Here is an 18,531-nt window from a genome sequence, read left to right as displayed (position 1 = left end):
ATTAAAACCTCTTATTTTCAGAGAGACAAATGAAGAGCTAGTCAATTGCCAGTGGTGAGATTGTTCTTTAATAGTTAAGACCCTAGCATATGATTAGAGAGCCAGATACAGATTATTTTTATTGAAGGCTTTGTTTCCGTCTACAGGATGTTCCTTTATTGTTTGCTATGGTTAATTTATGAGAGGCTAAAAGTTTTTAATGAAAAAATAAAATTTTTATGAAAAAAGAGAAAAGTTATAAAACTCTAATAATTACACCTAACAATGTAGTGCTAAATACTGAACTTATGTTTTAAAATTTATTCTACAGTCCTTGAGCCTTTCTCTATTAACTACAATAAAAATATAAATGTGAATATGACAGCCCTAGCTGGTTTGGCCTGTGGATGCCGGTACTCTATCCACTGGGGAACATGCAGGAGGCAGCCAATCAATGATTCTCTCTCATCATTGATGTTTCTATCTCTCTCTCCCTCTCCCTTCCTCTCTGAAATCACTAAAAATATATTTAAAAAAATAAATGTGAATATGATAAAACACAAATGATCACTTTTATTTTTTGATTAAGAAAAGAGGAGTTAGTTGGCAATAAAACTCTTTTTTTTTTAATCCTCACCCAAGGATATTTTCTCCATTGAATTTCAGAGAGAGTGGAAATGGGGGTGAGGAGTAGGAGAAAGACAGAGATCGAAGGGAGAGAGAGAAATATCGATGTGATAGAGACACATCCATTGGTTGCTTCCCACAAGCATCTGACTAGGCTGGAGTGAACCTGCAACTCAAGTGGTGCCCTAGGCCAGAATTGAAACCGAGACCCTTTGGTGCTCAGGCCGACCAGGGCAGAACTCTTTCTTTTATATACAAGTAAATTAGCGTGTGTTGGATAAAGCAAACTAAATAAAAGGGATAAAGTTTAGAGCGAGATTTAAAATGGAAGGAGCTTACAAGTGAACTCTGTCAATTGTCCTAATGCGTTATTTTTATTTCTATCCCCGTTCATTTAAAATGCAGTGAAATCTGATGAAATAATGCAGTGTTTGGATTTGATTCCTTTGGAAAGTGGGTCAGTGGCAAAATGTCTGGGGTAATTATTAGGAGAAAAATTGAGGCTTCAATTTTTAAATTCTGGATGTAAAAGGAATTTGTATGTATGCCACACTTTACAATGACAGTTTTCACTTTCAGTACTTGTTTAGTGGCGGAGCCAGAGTGTGCCTAACTTTGTGGCTTACATAACCCCCCAAAATGCAACATTCTTTGCTTCAGCGCCAGTGAGGGGCACACTCATCCTGTGTCTTTCCTGTGTCAGAAAGAACAAAGTGTCTCAAAAGAGCTTCTATGCAAAATGTGGCTTTAGCAGAAAAATAAAAGACTGCAATACTCTCTCATTTGTGTCTCAGGGTTCTAGCCCTAGGCCAACATTGAGATCAAGCATATCTCTAGTAGAAGTTTCCAGATTTTCTTTCAGAGCTTCCTCCTGTGGGTGCCTCCCACCCTCAGGCTGGACCCCATACTCCTCCACCACACACATAAGGTCTCATGATTTCATAGCATCTGAGCCTTTCAAAAAGTCCCTGTCTGTGGCCCATCCCGGGATGGCCCCACTAGACTCTGAAGGGATACTGTGCATTACTAGTTGGTGTAACCAAAAGTCGTGCTGTATGTTACCTGCTAATACATTGACTCCGATAGAAAAATGTGAAGATAGTGTCTCATCCCTAAGGCAGGTTAGAGGGAAAATACTTTAAGGCAGGCAGGTCTTTTCTGTGCTGCTTCATTGTCCCAATCCTAGCTGCCTATTTTCACCCTGGTGGCTCATATGCAGATTTAAAAAGCCACCTATAGTAAATCTGTTGTATGTATTGTACATTTGATGACTGGGACAATTAGCGAGGACAGTATCATTCCAAGCCATGGAGTATTCTTATTTTCAAAGATATAAAATATGTGCTTAGTGGCTTAGTTCCAAAAATATGCAAACCTCATAGATAGGTGACATTTAAAGTAATTTAAAGAAATGACTAGAGTTAATATTCTAGCCATAACTTCAGAGCCAGTATGTTTTGTTTATTATTTTGTAGCTAGACAGAGAGAGCTAAAGCAATGTATTAAATGCTTCTGTAAAAAGGCAAATCGAAACGGAGATTAAAATGCCTAATTCATAGCATTTCCTTGGGTGCCATCTCCCTAATGCCTTTGTAACCAATGGCGATTCCAGGAACTGTGGAACCATTTTGCCCTTTGTAGCTGTTATGGGAAGGAACTAAATAGGTGCCACTGGAAGTGGAATCTGCCAAACTAAAATTAATTTCTGCTAAAGTTGCATTACACATTTCCTAGTTAGAAACTTCATACATATACGCGTGGATTATCCTTTGAGAGCTTGGAAAAATTGAGAAAGAGAGGAACTAGTTAAAGAGCAGTGGAAATGTTATCTTTCATGTCAGTGATTCATGATCCCTTGACCGGGTTACATTAGCCTCGAGACTTGTATATTGTATTTTTCCCACGTTAGAGCACTCAGCTGTATTGCTAATTACTAAAGGTTCATTAAAAGGCAAATTTTCAAATGGGTTAGACTATGTTTAATGTTATAAGCAGTGAACTGAAACACAGTTTTGAGAAGCGTTAAGATCATTTAGGTTATTTTCATAACAAATGAGCAAGAGTCAGAGCATGGGGAATGGAAGGAAAGCCAAGAAAACAGCAATTTGAAAGTGTGAAACTTCCCAGGGATAAATGGTAAAGACTAAGGAAACATTTACATTAATGTACCCGCCTGGTGTGCTCAGTGGATGAGCGTCGACCCTTGAACCAGGAGGTCATGGTTGGATTCCAGTCAAGGGTACATGGCTGGGTTGTAGGCCCTATCCCCAGGAGGGGGCATGCAGAAGGCAGTCAATCAATGATTCTCTCTCATCACTGATGTTTCTATCTTTCTCTCCCTCTCTTCCTCACTCTGAAATCATATTTTTTAAATAATGATTTAAAAAGGAAATGGCAGCAACTTAACTCAGAGCTAACTTTACCGAATATCACTTAGACTTAGTCTACAATGATTCATTCTTCTTAAAGTTTAGGTCTATGAGACATTCCTGAGGTGACTGATGCTCATTCAATTCAGACAAAAGAAATTTTATCAGTTAGCGACTAGGTTGTGATTATTTATTTCTTATGAGCATAAGTCAAAAGCTAAACTGATCATTTTGATTATGTTGAAAGCCTCAGTATTAATAGGAAAACACCCTAGAAATGAACGTCAACAATAGTTCAGTGATTTAGAGCTCAAGTTGAATGCAAAAACATTTAAAATAACTGCCAAATAATGTATCTTTCACATAATTCCTTAAAGATGAGAATTAGGATTTAATGTCTTTAATTATCCGACTTAAGAAATCTGAACTGATATAGTAACAAGGGTACATGTGTATGGATAGCGCCTCAGTCACTTGATGATAGAAACACTTTCTATTGTGGATATTCTTATTTCGTAATTCAAAAAAGACTGACCAAGCCAACTATCAATGGTGATGTGCAGCAACAGAGACTCTCATGCATTGTTGGTGGGGGTTAAAATGGTACAATTCCTTTGAAAATAGTTCTGAAAGTTTCTTATAAAATTAAACATACACCTGTCCTATGACCTGGCAATTCCATTGCTAGGTAATTACCCAAGATAAATGAAAACATTCACAAAAAGATCTCTATAGGAGTATTCACAGTAGTTTTATTTAGAATAACCCAAAATTGGAAATAGGCCAGGTGTCTGTCAAGAGGAAAGTGGATAAAGAATTCAGTATATTTCCATACTGAAGAATTAAAAGGAATGAACTCCTGACACACGAAACAACACAGATGCATCTCAAGAACATGATCTTCAGCAAGAAAAATCCCATAACACAAAAGAGTAAATAAATCATAACACCATTTATATGAAGTTGAAGAACAGATAAAACTAATTAATAGTGACAAATATTAGAATAGTGATGGGAAGGGGCATGAGGGGAGGGAACTTTCTGGGCTGAGGGTAGATAGAGATTTGAGATACACGAGTGTATTCATTTGGCAAAACTTTCTGAATGGTACACTTAAGATTTATGTATTTGCTTATAAGAAAATTGTACCTAAAAAGAGAACCATAAGCAAGTATTGACCTCTAGTTAATAATATGCATGCTGAACTGTTCAGGAGTAAAGTTTACTGATGTCTGCAACTTCAGAAACATAATGTGAATTTCTGGTTGGATAGAGGGATGAAAAGACAGGTAGATATGTGGTAAAGCAAGTGTAATAAAATGTTAATTGTAGAATCTAGGTGATGGGTATTTTCTTGATGTCCAAGGATTTTCATTTCCCCAACTATTTTCATGGCATAAATTGAACAAAACAACTGAGAAGCTTTATGGCTAGTGAGGTCAAGTTTAGGAGAGAACACACTGGGGATTTCAGTTACAAAATGCCTTGGCCCTGTGTCTGCTTTTTTGCCGAATTTGCCAGACTTTGGTGTTCTGAGCAGCTACTAAAAGCTTTTTGAAAACCAGCAAATGTTTGTTGTTTTGAAAGTCTGTCCCTAATGTAGTGGTTTATATATTTAGTTGAAGGCAGCAAAACATAATAAAAGGAAAATGGGTTCTGGAGTCAGAAAACTTAGCGCTAAATATAGACCTGGCTGGTTAGAATTGTGATCTTAGAAAAGCCACCTTCACTTCTCTGGGACTCAGTTTCCCAAGCTGTGAGCTAGGGATAACAACTATTTGGGCTGAAGTCCCTCAAGGTTATTTCAAGGATCAAATGAGACCATGTGTGGGAAAACGAGTACAAATTGTGAAGGACTGTTAGAGGTTGGCTGCAATCCATCTTAACTCATGAAAGTTGTGTTTACTTAGCCTCATGCTTGCGTAGAGTCTCTAGTTTTAAAATTATCTGCTATCCTATTACATGTCTTATGTGCTTACTGCTCCCACATATGAACTTTGGTTAAATAAACATGCCGTTAGGCTGAGGAAAATAGGTGTGACCCCGTTGACAAGCATCAGCATTTCACAGATGTTAGTAAACTTGTGGGGTTTGTTGCTATAGCAGAGATGGGAACCAGAACTCCTGTTGCAGCCAATGTAACCAAGTTTGTCATTTCCCAATCAGTCCTGTTGTTGGCTATTGAGCCAAATGGTAAGGAAAGATTCAGGAAGCCAAACGGGATGAGGGAAGGGATCATACCCTTCGCTTTATTTTTCAGAGCAAACAGCCAGGGAGGAAAGGGATTTAATGGTTTACCCAAGGATTTTTATCTCCAGGTTATCTCTTCTAATACCGCCTGTGGTTTCTTCCCACATGGATTCCACTTAACCCTAATTCTGTGCCAAATTTAAGGACAGCCTCAGATTCTAGCCTTCGAGGTTTCCTTGAAGTAGACACTCAGGTAGTCCCCTGAGTGTATATAACCCATGGAGAGTCACAGGTCAAAGAGGGCACACATGTGTGTGGATACATGACCTAGTTGTTATTTTAGGTTTCAGACTCACTCTTACAGGCAATTATAGGGTCTATCCGAGTTCATAAACCCAGAACATATGCCAGATACTCACTAAATGACTCTACTATTGTATACCAAAATAAGCAGTGCAATTAAAAGAGAAGCCTAGTTAATGAGAAGAAATGAAAAGAAGACATTTTTCGCCCTATGTCTTCATTTTCCTCATAATCTTCTTCTAGTGAGTTTTTTTTTTTAATGAAAGTTGTGTTTTAGGCAGAGACCTATAGTTTCTTCATAGAGAGTCATAGCAAGTTTGGTCCTCCCAGGACCATTGGAGAAATAATTGCAGTAAATCCCCTCACTTCACAGCACCTCCTTTCATGGGAACATATGGCTCTGTGATGTCCTCACCACTGAACACCAGTGGGGATCAAACTCTACCCTGGAGCTATTCGGGTTGAGTCAGAAATGAAAGGATTTTCACAGGAAGGAGAAACTGAAGTGCAACTGAATTACCTTTTGGTCGCTACCTTGAGCACCTTTATGCAAAGCAACTAGGTTCAAGGGGCTAGCACAGTTCATGGCAGTGGTTCTCAACCTTCTGGCCCTTTATTTATTTATTTTATTTTATTTTATTTATTTATTTTTTAAGGTTTTTTTAAAAATATATTTTATTGATTTTTTACAGAGAGTAAGGGAGAGGGATAGAGAGTTAGAAACATCGATGAGAGAGAAATATTGATCAGCTGCCTCCTGCACACTCCCTACTGGGTATGTGCCCGCAACCAAGGTACATGCCCTTGACCGGAATCGAACCCGGGACCCTTCAGTCCGCAGGCCGACACTCTATCCACTGAGCCAAACCAGTCAGGGCCCTTCTAGCCCTTTAAATACAGTTCCTCATGTTGTGACCCAACCATAAAATTATTTTCGTTGCTACTTCATAACTTTAATGTTGCTACTGTTATGAATCATAATGTAAATATCTGTTAGGCAGGATGGTCTTAGGCGACCCCTGTGAAAGGGTTGTTCGACCGCCAAAGGGGTCGCGACCCACAGGTTGAGAACCGCTGGTTTAGGGCCATATTATTTATGGCCCTCATTTCCCTGTTACTTTTGTTTTGTCCTCTGGCAGGATCTCTGACATGACCTCTGACATTTCCCCCTGACCCCGTTGGGAGAGAGTTGATAAATACTGGGTAGTATTACCAAGCAGCTTATTTATTTTCCATTTAAAGATTAAAAACTATATTTAAACAGATTTTAAACACTTAAAAAAATCAATGGCCATCAGTTTCCTGATGTTATGCTACTTACAATGAAATAAGACTAAAAATATGACTATTGAATTGTAAATCACCTTATTTATCTTAGAAGTTACTGATTAAGGCATTGCTGGAGAGAATTGGGACTGGGTGGTGACTTTGTTGGCGATTCTGAGACTTTCTGGGAATTTCTCAGGGCATCAGAGGCTGACAGAGTTAATAGGCTACACATCATAAATTCTTTTTCGTGATACTTGAATCTCATGCCTGTTGATCAGTAGAAAATGAACCTTTATATATAAGGCCCGATCTTTTCAATCTCCAAAATAAAATAGCTTTCTTACTCTGTCTTAGCCTCTTCCCTCATCTTTCTATCCTTTGGGCTTGAGGGTTTCCTGGGCCTTCCATTTTTTGTTTGTTTGTTTTTTAATCCTCACCTGAGGATATTTTTCCCATCGATTTTTATAGAGAGTGAAGGGAGACAGGGAGAGAGAGAGAAAAGGGAGAGAAACATTGATGTGAGAGAGACATATGGATTGGTTACCTCCCATATGCACCCCAACCTGGCCAGGGACAGAACCTGCAACTCAGTGCCCTTGACCTGGAATTGAACCCAAGACCCTTTAGAGTGCGGGCCGATGCTCTAACTACTTAGCACACTGGCCAGTGCATTGGCCCTTCCATTTTTTTCTCCCTCTGATTCTCTCAGTGGTTTTCTCTTTATGATCTCCTGTTTGGGGTCATATGGAGTCTGCAAACAGCTCATTAGGTCCTGGTTATAGGGGTTGGGATTCTCACAGCTAGCAGACAGAGGCCTGTGGCTGAGAGAGTCTGAGTCTTGAATTCTTAAATCTCTGCTGGAATGACAATTGGCACATTAGGTTACATGGGTAGAACACAGCTCTTCCCCGCTGACTATAGCTAGGATCAGTCTGTGTTTAAATATATATGTGTATGTGTATGTGTATGTGTGTGTGAGTATGTGTGAGTATATTTATTTTACAAAAACATATAACTATCTGTTTCCAATTTTATTCTGAAAAATATTTTTTTTGCATCTAAAATCAAGATTTTCAATCTCAGATGCTTATTATTTATACCTGATGTCAATGATCTTTAAAGGTCAATTATCATTCAATTATCATGTGATACACTGCAAAGAATTCAACTCATTTATTTTCATTATATTCAAAGTCTGGGTCATTAATTGCAGCATGCAGTTCATTCCTGCTTTTATCCACTGGGATTTTAGGCCTCAACATATTGAATTGTTAGTTTAGCTAAATGGTATTGAGCCCTTCATTCTTAATTATGTCATTAAGTCAGGTGCTGCTCTATTTCTCTTTAGCTGAAGCTGCAGGCTTCATCAATATTGCTGAAACAATGCCAGTTTTAAAACAACCCAAGAGAGCTGGGCAAATGGAAGTTATTCAGTTAATATAAAAGAGAGTTTTTGATTAAAAAAAAAAAAAAGAAATGTCCTCATCTCCTTTAACTATAACAGCACAAAATGCCAGTCAATACTTTGAAAATGAATTGTGACATGTGAATTGTGTAGGTATAGAATAACTAATTTTCAAACCCATCATAGTTGCAATGCCAATCACCTCCTCTTACATGTGAGACTGTTTACAGCAGTGACAAAAGACCAGGAGAGTCCAAAATACGGCCAACACAGGCCTGAAATTCTATGTTTTAGACTCACAGAAGATTTAGGCAGAAAGGCTCTTTGGGCAGGGTTTAGGGGTTAGGGCAGACAATGGCCTCTGTTTATCATACTAATAGCAACTGTAAATATAGAGCTTCAGTGCCTCCAGGTTAGCCCTTTCGTTCATTCTTTAGCTTATAAGGAGGATTTAGAAAAGAGTTAGAACTTTTTTTAGCATTTGCAGCTTACTGTTTCAACTTCAGACTTCTACCCAACACTAGAAGCTCTTTAACTATTATATCTAACTAGAGGCCTGGTGCATGAAATTCGTGCGGGGGGGGGGGGGGGAGGCTGGGGCGGGTCCCTCAGCCCAGCCTGCACTCTCTCTAATCCGGGACCCCTTAGGGGACATCCCTCTCACAATCTGGGATCGCTGGCTCCTAACCGCTTGCCTGCTTGCCTGCCTGATCACCCCTAACTGCCTCTGCCTGCCAGCCTGATGCCCCTACCTGCTCCCCTGCCGACCTAATCGCTTCTAACCGCCTCTGCCTGACTGCCTGATCGCGCCCCTAACTGCTTGCTCCCCTGCGCAGGCCCGATCTCGCCCCTAACTGCTCTCCCCTGCTGGCCTGATCTCCCGTAACTGCCTCAGCCCCCACCACCATGGCTTTGTCCGGAAGGATGTCATACATCTAGAACAGGGGTGGGCAAACTTTTTGACTCGAGGGCCACACTGGGTTCTTAAACTGGACCGGAGGGCCGGAACAAAAGCATGGATGGAGTGTTTGTGTGAACTAATATAAATTCAAAGTAAACATCATTACATAAAAGGGTACGGTCTGTTTTTTTTTTAGTTTTATTCATTTCAAACGGGCCAGATCCGGCCCGCGGGCCATAGTTTGCCCACAGCTGATCTAGAAGATGTCTGGTCGATCCAGTCTAATTAGCATATTACCCTTTTATTAGTATTGATAGGATTCTGTGGTGTTATTCTGCCTTTTTATTGGCATGCAATGAAAATCTGTATTTTTTTGCATAACTGAAAAGATGACACTTCATGCCAATATGGAAATGCGCATTTCTAGACAGATGTAAAAGCTATTTTTTTTACAAAAAGGCAAAAGCCTTATGCAAACAGAACCAGTGTCTGTGTACAAAAATATCGTATTCCACCAGGAGCGTTCCCCACAGGACTATAAATTCCTCAAAGCCAGCAGGTTTATCTTGTTTATCTGTAACTTGCAACAAACACTTAGCAGATTGTCTAGTACACAGTAGGTGTTCAATTAATTGGTTCTCAGGGTAGACTTTAAAGAGTAGAGCCTATGAGATGTGAGGAGTTGGAAGGCTGGGGTTACATTTCACCATCACAGCTAGGTTTCTTAAGAGTTTCTTTTCTTGAAGACCTCTTTTAAAAATGCATTCTTTAAGTAATGCATATGAACAGACATTTTATTCAGAAAAGTAAAAAGAGAAAAGATGACACACAAATACCAGAAGTATCCATTGTTAAGCTTTTGGTACATTTCTTTCCAGATTAATATCCTCAAGAGCAGGACGTTTTATTCATTATTTCTGTTTTCTAAGCACTTAGCGCAGTCACAGTGTCTGACTCACTGAAGGCTCTCAATCCATGGCTGTGGAAATGAATCCAACTGAACATTCAAGGCTGACCGTGTGGCACAAGCACTCTTCTCAAAGAGGCCAGGCTGGTAATTTCAGCAGCTGTGGATCTGACCGCAGTTGTTCACATTTTTTCTAAGAAGGAATAAATATTAACATAAAGACCACCCCACAACCTCTACAGTGAAGCCTAAGTGGTCCAGTGCCCAACAGTCTGGGTTTATTATTTCCTGATGTCGTGACTTATAAGGTGTGACCTTGGGCAGATTCCTTAACCGCGAAGGGTCTCAAATACTGGACTAAAATAAGAATAGCTGCTCCATTGGCATTATGTAAAGATTTACGTGAAATAATACATAGGAGCTATATGGTCATAACCAGCACAAATGAATGGCAAAGTGCCCCAGGGAGGCAACTGTATATATGATGTCTAGACATCTTTCTATCTTTGTCACAGGCTTTCTTCTTACTTAATTATTAATTCACATTCACATAGTATTTACTGTGATTTCCTGCTGTCCACAAAGGGTGAATTTGGAAAAGAGAAGAAAGTGTTACTTTTCCTGGAATCCTTTTGTAAGAGTGCATTGAAACTCCCAGGATTATCCCATGGTTTTTTGATCATAACATATTGTAAAGTCTCCTTTAAGACAAATTAATTTTTTCTCCACAGTGATAGAAAACTTGCAGTCTTTTATTCCTTCCTTGGTGTGGTATCATTTTACTGCCATCAAGTTTTCAAGTAAATGGCTCCACCGTGGAGAGCTGCCTCTAATTTCTTCTTTCTCTGATAATGAAGTATAATGCACCATTAGGTGAAACGGAATGACAGGACTCTGCGCCTCTGCCGATGGTTGGCTCAAGAGCAGAAACAGCTCTTCCAGGCAGACGGACATCTGGGCAGGAGGAGATAATGACGAACACACGTTTAGGTCAGTCCCTCCCATAGAAGCAATCCTTTTGATTTTCAAGCTAGCATAAATTATGTAAGATCATTAGTCCTTTGCTACAGGGAAAAAAAGATTAATGAACTCACTGGCAAAGGACTTGAGGGTAGAAACCTGCTTTATTATTGCTTGGCATTTGACTCAGCAGTAGCCAAACGCAGTATAACAAACGTTTACTGAGAGTTTACTATGTGCCAGACACCATGCTAAGTAAGCACTTACATCTCATTTAATTCTCACAATGAGCCCATGAAGTCGTTACTGTCTTTATCCTTAATTTACAGATGGAAGGAAATGAGGCTTAAGAGAGGTTATGGCGCTTCCTCAATCGCACAAATAGTAAACGGAATGATAAGACTCAAACCTACATTTATGCTTCCAACTGCTACGTGAAGTTGCCACAATGTGCTTAGGAATGTTCATCTGTTTGTTCATGCATCCAATGCACAGATATTGAGAGCAGACTTTCTGTAAAATATGGTGCCAGGAATTAAATAAAAATGTCCTACTTTTTCTTTGTTGAGCCCTTAAATTATTGTGGCTTAAAAATCGGCCCTACTCTTAGTTCCATTCATTTTTGTATTTATAGGTGTACAATATTTTCTGCCTAACTCAGGGGCACGCCTAGAACCAGGGGAGCATAAGCGCATAATACAGGAGGCACACCAGGCTAGCACAGGCTGGTATGTGCGGGGGAATTGGGGGAAATTGCTGGGGATCCTTCATCTAAGCAAAGCAATGAGAATGGGAAAGGGCAAGGTAAGGATTGGATACGGAATCCTCTTTCTTGCTCTCTGTCTCTCTCTCTGCATGCACAACAATGAGTGCACTGAGGGGAAGGGGGAAGGTGGCATTGATGCTGCTTGTGAGACATTATTGTTCTGTCTTTGCCCAAGAAGAGGCCAAAGCATCCAGGATGCAATGCAGAGGATTTTTTTTTTTTACCACTTAACTAGGAATAGGAGAGTTCCCTATACAAATGAAGTCACAAACACTATAAATTATTTGCAAAGCATTTCAGAAGTGAGTAGTGAAGTAAATATACAGGGGCGGGCAAAAGTAGGTTTACAGTTATTTGTATGGAAAATAATACAGTAATTAATTAATAACAATACAAGATTAAACTCTGTGTTTCACATATTCACAACTGTAAGCCTACTTTTGCCCACCCCTGTGTTAATGCAAAAAAAAACCAAAACTGACATTTTTGATGGCTAATGGCTCAGTTGGATATAGAGCATAAGAATTTTTACATGTTAGACAGGTAGGCTTCAAACTTTGTATACTATGCATCCCCATCAATAAAATAAACATGCAGCACTCCTTAGATACAGCCTGTATTTGTTGATAACTTTTTTCATAGACAACGATACTAACATCTTGAGTATATTAAAATGTACAAAAAGAGGAATTAGAAAAGGAGACTCTAAAATCCAAGGTTATAATATTTTCTTTCAGATCACCTTGCACGCATCACTTTGAAGCCCACAGGCTCAGGTGGGAGGTTCTCAAACTTTAACGAGCATTAGAGTCACTTGGAAGGCATGTGGGCCACAATGCTGCACTGCCTCCCCTGAGTCTCTAATTCAGTGGGTCTGGGCTGGGGTCTGATCATCTGATTTCTAATAAGTTCCCAGCAGATCCAGGAACCATTCTTTGAGAAGCAGTGGGTGAGCCTATTACAGCCATATCCCTCAGGGAAGCCATCTAGCATCCAAAGGAAAGAAGCAGTGATGTTGGCATGCCAGTGGTAAGGCTGATCTTTAAGGCAGATGACCCTATGGAGTGCCCCCAAATCACAACACAAGGCCACAGGCTCATTCCATTAAGCAAAAGAGTAGCTTCAGTAAACATCCAAGTACATTCCAGGCACATGGAGAAAAAAATGTTTTCAGATGACATTCAGGATACACATTAGGGAAATCTTAGTAAACAGATTCCAACTCACACCTTAGCTCAACTTAGGCAGATGGAAGAGACCATGGGAGGCAGGCTCCAGGACAGCAGTGACATGGCATCCCAGTGACAGGCGCCCCCAGGAGCCAAGCATTGCCTGCCAGATTCTTCTGAGAGGCCTCCTGGAGGGTGTGCGTTCAAGTTGCAAATCCTATTTGGTTCGCACTCCAGGTTTTACTGGGCAAGGTTTCATCCTCATTTGCACTCCACGTCTTGTTTTAAAAGTTTTGCTTCGTTTTGGCCTCCTTTTATTTCCTGTCCTTGAACGCATGTTGCCAGCACTCAAATACGATCTGACATCTCATTGCAAATCAAAGGAAACACAGCAACACCTACTTTACAAATGAGAACATGCATTAACAAACAGCCCCACATGGAGAGACAACTGGAAAGTGGCACAGTCCCTGGCAAGGGCAAGGGCAAGGGCAAGGGCAAGAGCAAGGAACTCAGAGGCTCTCTGCCTTCTGCTCTGAACAAGTCATCTAAGAAATGCTTGTTGGGAAGCAAGTGGGAAAGATGAAAATGCACAAAGGCACGTTCCAGCTCACACTGCTAAAATCCCAGAGATCCATAGGAGATACTCAGTCTGCTTGAAGGATGTAAGACTGCAGCATCACTGGAGCCTGCAGTTTCAGAGACAAACTATAAAGACAGCTCCAGTCTGGCCTTGTTAAAGGTAAAGGTCCTGGCTGTGCTCTCAGGAACTGCTGCAGAGAATGCTCGCACCAGAGGCAGAAGTCATCACTCAGCGGAGTGTAACAGGAAGACTGCAAGAGTTGATCTAGGCAGGAAATGGAAAAATAATAGAAAGACGCCTGGCTGACGGTACTAGTAAGACAGAGGGAAGGGGCCAATGGGGGACAAGTCTGTTTGGGTATGCGTGGGAACTTAAGCACATTTCACTAGTGGGAGGTTACACATGCTGGTTGCTAATGTGGCTGTGAAACACGAAGACAGCCCATTCTGTCTCAAAAATTTAGGTAGATGGGAAATAATTTGTATTTAATTTTTACACAACCATTTCTCTCTGTCTCGGTTTTATTTTTGTTTTAAACGGTGCAGTTCCACATTTTAAACAACCTCATTCATTCCCTAAGTGGACTACTTACTTAACTACTGTGTGCTTAAGTTACATTTCCAAACATGAATATGCGATGTCTCCAAGAGATAGGCGCAGAAACCCATTTCCATCTTCTATGAATTATGAAATGCAGTTTCCACCGCAATTTAAACATGTCGTCTAATTAAAGATACAAATCTTGAAATGTTTTTCTTCTCTCACCACTCTATTTTACACACACACACACACACACACACACACACACTTTTATTTTTTTAGGTCAAGCACACAGTGTTCTACCAGAAAGGAATAATGTCAAATAACAATAATAGCAGGAATAAAGAAAAATAATCACCCAGTCTACATGGAGCCAGGAAGAAGACTTAGAAAACAAAGAGTAAGAAGCTTTAGGGCAATTTTCCCAAACATCAAGCAATATTAAATTTGTTTGTTTTTTGAAAATGATAAAATAGTATGATGACAATAGTAAAATAATTTTTAGATGAAAAGTAAGTTACCCCCAAATCCTACTTTTTAATATTTCTAAGTTAACTTTTGTGACATATTTTCCAAACTTTGATCATCCGGATATTTATTTTCATCCAATTGAAATTATTTTAGGCCAATTTTGTATTCTTCCTCTTCTTTTCTAACATCCCTTTATCATAGACATTTTCCCATTTTAAATAATTTTAGCATAGTAATATGGAAAAAAACAAACAGGGAACTCACAGAAAAGGAAATATGAAAGGATAATAAATACATAAATAAATAAGCACTCAACCTCATTAGTAATCAGGGACATACATATTTAAATCAGCGAAATATAACATTTCATACCCACTAGATTAGAAAAATAAAAGTCTGAAAATACCAAGTGTTTAAGAGGAGCTGGAGCAATGTGCCAATGGAAAGGTCAATTAATACGACCAATGGAGAACAATTTGAAGCATCAGGTCCAATGGAAGTTGTGCATATTCAACCAGCATCAATTCTACTCTGTGTCTGTCCTCTAGAGCAGCACAGAGCTCCTTGTGGTGATGGAAATAGTCTTCTGTGCAGAGCAGAATGGTAGCCAATAGCTGCCTGTAGCTTTTGAGCATTTGAAATAGGCTAATGTGACTGAAAAATTGAATTTCTAATTTCAGTTCTGCAAATGTAAATGTCTCTGCCTTTAGCAACATATAAGTATACCAATTTTACCACAGAATTACCAGGGCTGCTGTAATCATGTTTGACATTTTGCTAATATGCAATGTGTAAAATACTATATATTAGTTTACCATATGGTTTTTCAACTATTAACAGAATTGCCTTTTTTCCTCATGTTTGTTTATTCCAATTGTGTATCCATAAGCTTTGTCATTTTTCATCTAAAGTCTTTGCTATAAATCCCAGGAATATATATATTTTCTGGCAATAGTTACTAACCAATTTTATAGACTCCTTAATTTCTTTCTAATTTATATCTCCTAGAACTTTAGTATAATTTTTCCATTTTGTTTTTTAATAAGTGTTAAAATATTTCTGCATTTTTACTAACAGTTTCTCATTTAAAGGTTAAAACAACTTTAGTTAAGATTAACAGGTACAGCCCAGCCACTGTGGCTCAGTGGTTGAGCACTGACCTATGAACCAGGAGGTCACTGTTCGATTCCCAGTCAGGGCACATGCCTGGGTTGTGGGCTCAATCCCCCAGTAGGGGGCATGCAGGAGGCAGCTGATCAATCAATGATTCTCTCTCATCATTGATGTTTCTCTCTCTCTCTCTCTCTCTCTCCCTCTCTCGTAAGCTTCCTCTCTGAAATCAATAAAAAAAAATTTTTCTAAAAAGATTAACAGGTACAAGTATGGAAAAACTAAACTACTATTAAAACAAGAGAAAGATGCAAATACTGAATTACATTGAGTAAAACAGACAAATATGCATAAAGTATAAAGAACTCATTTGGTTCATAGGAAACAGTCAACTAAGAGGTGGAGGCAACTGTATTGCTCATTTACCAAATTGGTTCATTTACTGTGATCTGCTACACATTTTATTCCATTGTCATCTGGTCTCTATATTTGCTGTGGAGAAACCTGCTTTCAGTTTCATTGTAGTTCCTCTGTGGGCAATGTCTTTTCTCTCTGGCAGTTTTTAAGATCTTCCTTTTTCCTTGGTGCCCTGTGTCATCATTGTATTCTCTCTATTTTTCCTTTCTGAAACTCTTATTAGAAATATGTTGGATGTTCTCATTCTAGCTTCTTCTCTATGTGTTTTACGACTTAAGCTTGAAGTCACATATTCAACAGGACTTTGTAGATTCCTGAGAAGTATTGCTTTTGGACTACAATGGCAGTGAGAAGCATAGTTATTATTTCTTAGGAGGTTGAATCAAGCAAACATCCTAGTTATCTTCTTGTGCTGGAGGTATATTTTCCCCAGACTACCTTTTATGAAACATGTAGCCTTTTGAGTGTTGTGGTTTGTATCAGAATCCCAACAGGAAACAAATGAAAGATTCAAAAAGCATTTATTTACCTAGGGCAGCGGTTCTCAACCTGTGGGTCGCGACCCCTTTGGCGGTCGAACGACCCTTTCACAGGGGTCGCCTAAGACCATCGGAAAACACATATATAATTACATATTGTTTTGTGATTAATCACTATGCTTTAATTATGTTCAATTTATAACAATGAAATTGGGGGTCACCACAACATAAAGGAACTGTAATTAAAAGGTCGCGGCATTAGGAAGGTTGAGAACCACTGACCTAGGGATTGATGACAAAGGTATGCATGGCAAGCAGGGACCATAAGGAATTTGAGACTGGCCTCATGGCACTGTCACACTTCTAGGCACTAAATGATGAGCGGAGAGAGAGTTGTATAGTGCAGGCCTCCTTGGGTAGAACAGTTACGAGTGGTTATGGGACACAGCCAGTTCAAAGGGACCTTATAAGGAGGGATATAGAAGAATAAATGCCTTGACCTCACCATTCCCCATCCCTACAAACTTTGGCCAGGGTTCCCAGTTGACTAAGCTCAACAGGAAGCTAGAGGACCAGGGAGCCTGGTGATACAGGGTGGAGAAAGACAAAGACCGGATCTGAGCAGCAAGGGCAGGCACGACTTTATGTTAGTATCTCTTTTCTATATCAGTTATATATTTTTAAAAGTGTTTGTCATATTTTATACAGCTTCTCTCTCTTGTATGTTTTAGAGTTATCTAACTGAGTGTATTGCCAGAAATAGAAGACACAAGACTCTCGGATGTAGATATTATTCACATTTTTAAAGATGAAGAAGCAGAGGTTGGGTCACATATATATTAAGTCTGGGATTGGAACACTGAGTCCTAAGTCCAGGCTTTGTCTATTGCACTAAACATTGAATGCAGGCATGCTGTGTGGCTGACTCTTTAAGAGGAAGGGAGGGAGAAGGGAGCTCCAAGATTAAGTGTAAAGTCCCCCAAAAGAAAGATATGTGGGTGTAAAAGGAAGAATACCAGAGAGTCACTAATATAGAACTAGCATGTAAGTATTATAGGTTGCAGGTGTGAATTCACACTGACATTGATCCTTCCACAGAAGCCATTGTTATGGGAGGAAAAAGGTAAATCCTAATCATCTCTTTTCCTTTGGACAATACAAATAAAAATGTCCTGATCTCAGATTATCTGAGCATCTACAACTGTACCATGACCACATGACTTTAAAACAGAATCAAAAGCCTCCGAAGAGATAAATCGGTCAACAGACACCATGGATGGAAAAAAAAGCAACATTTAAAAGTCTAGAAAACCCTCAATTTAAATTCAGACCCAGATGTAGAGCACAGAGAAGAAATTCTAATTCCAGATTATGTTAAATCAGGTCAAATAACTGCTACACATGTAGAAAAATTAAAAATGAAGATATATTAGGTATATGAGGTCAATTATATTCTAAAACTTTTGTTTTGCAAAAAGCAAAGGAAAATTCTGCTTTGTTGAGAAATTAGAACAAAAACAAAAAAGAAACCCATAGAATGCAGTAACACACATCCTACTTGAAAGGCTAAATAATCAAGAAAAGTTGCTGATAGAGTCTAAAAACTAGATATATTTTGGGAAGCTATTTAGAAAATATCATTGACTTTGGAAGAAATAATCAGAATTGGTAGACAATAAAGGAGTAAAAAAATAAGAAAATTAAGAATTTTTCTAATGTGTACATTTTAAAACATTATTTTGGGAACTGTTGTTTAGGGGTAAACTTCTCTAGACTGTTTCCTTAGAACACATTACCACCATCTTGTGATCATCCAAAGACATATTGGATTGAGTGTATGTGGTAATTCTTAAGTGAATATATAAGATATAAAATCCACAAGTTTAGAATGAATGAGATTATATAAATAGTGTTTTATAATCTGCTTTTAGAATAATGGTACACAATAATGCTTTTCCATGTAAGTATACCTACAAATTTTCATTTTAAGAAAAATTTACCCACATATCCTTGTAAAATGCATGATTATATCTTTAGCATAAATCACTATGGAATTAAAGGTGGAAATATTTCTTACAGCTTTATT

At 38.9% G+C, this 18,531-nt stretch overlaps 1 protein-coding gene across 3 annotated transcripts in view; it reads right to left on the bottom strand.

Annotated features, from left to right (window-relative positions):
* Window positions 1–18,531, bottom strand: part of LOC118656813 (regulator of G protein signaling 7 binding protein) — a 93,303-nt gene that overhangs the window by 36,497 nt on the left and 38,275 nt on the right. The window contains exon 2 of one of the 3 annotated variants that reach the window (XM_036310486.1): window positions 12,906–13,243. The exons of the other annotated variants lie outside the window; for them this stretch is intronic. The gene's annotated coding sequence lies outside the window, so the exon portion shown is untranslated. The remainder of the gene's footprint in view (window positions 1–12,905; window positions 13,244–18,531) is intronic. 3 annotated transcript variants of the gene reach the window in all.

This window comes from Myotis myotis, unplaced genomic scaffold, assembly GCF_014108235.1.
Source record: "Myotis myotis isolate mMyoMyo1 unplaced genomic scaffold, mMyoMyo1.p scaffold_m19_p_5, whole genome shotgun sequence".
Classification (NCBI taxonomy): domain Eukaryota; kingdom Metazoa; phylum Chordata; class Mammalia; order Chiroptera; family Vespertilionidae; genus Myotis; species Myotis myotis.
The sequence above is the reverse complement of the archived record's forward strand: the minus strand, read 5'-3'. Positions and strand labels throughout refer to the sequence as shown.